Below are 1,258 nucleotides of genomic sequence, written 5' to 3'. Positions count from 1 at the left end.
AAACTTCTGTATAAATTTCAACCTTGAGATTCCATGGACAAAAAAATTTCAAATACGAGTCAAAAATATGTTTCTTACTGTTTGCAATATCTGGGCTGATGGAAACAGTGTATAAATTACATAATTTAAAAATATCTAGGATAACTCTTTAAAAAATGAGACAATTCATTACATTATCCCGTTCTCAACTTATTTGTTTTTACTATGTTGTTTATTGAATAACAGAGATATTTCTTCACTCATGTTGGGCACAGGGTTAAATGTTCGCCTAGTCACAGTCATAAATTCCAGGGGAGAAGACAACTCCTTTAATGATTTTTAACGGGCCTCTCGAATTGATCCTTTTCAAATTTTTTAAACGGGGTTCTTGGTGCTGGTAAAATGTAACATCCACATCTTGGTTTTGACGAGCAATGTTACCAACTTTGGCAATCCACCACTGTTCGTCATAGACACAAGCCACTATGTCCTTACTTTGAAGTGTCAGTGGTACAAGTTTTCCACAGTGATGACGTTCACTATCAGAGGATGTTGATGTGAACTTACAGTTGAGCAAGTTGTATGACTAAGGTATAAAACAATGAAAAGATCAGGTGCCTTTAACCTTCTGACAAGTTTTGAATCTTTCCTCCAAGACATTGGCATAGAGTTCTCGTATTTCCTCACATTTAATGAAACATACGTAATCCCTTTTACCTATTCTTTATACAGAATGTGAACATTTCTTGACGTGTCCAGATTTGGTTCTCATAGGTCCGTTGCAGACTAGCTTTTGTGACAGCTCACTTTGTTGTACCCTTTATGCCATCACACTCACTCTTCCCAGGGCATGATGCAAAAAGTGCTATTCTGCACCAAGCCAACGGTCTTTTTTTCTTGGAGAAAGGAGATATTAATATTTGTTTGCTTTTATATTGGCTTGCAGCACCATCAGAGAAGTTCATCAGTTTGTTTATGGAACTGTCGTGCTGTTTTACGTAGTTTGTTAACTGCAGGTGAAAAGCATGCACTGCTGTAGCTTTGTGCTCAAAGTAATCATTTGCAACACAAAAACTATGACTCAAGTTTATCTGGATCTTTATAACAGAACATAAATGGACAAACTGTGGCCTGTTTGTTTACCCAGTGGTGCCCTTGTATTTCACTTGAACAACAAAGGAATAGTTTTCAGAAAAGTCAGCAAGAACTATACATTCATCAACTGCCAAGGTTTGCTTTTGTCCTTCAGAAATTTATCCTGACTTTGGCAATTAAATGA

This window comes from Schistocerca americana, unplaced genomic scaffold (genome assembly GCF_021461395.2).
Source record: "Schistocerca americana isolate TAMUIC-IGC-003095 unplaced genomic scaffold, iqSchAmer2.1 HiC_scaffold_35, whole genome shotgun sequence".
Taxonomy (NCBI): Eukaryota; Metazoa; Arthropoda; class Insecta; order Orthoptera; family Acrididae; genus Schistocerca; species Schistocerca americana.
The sequence above is the reverse complement of the archived record's forward strand: the minus strand, read 5'-3'. Positions refer to the sequence as shown.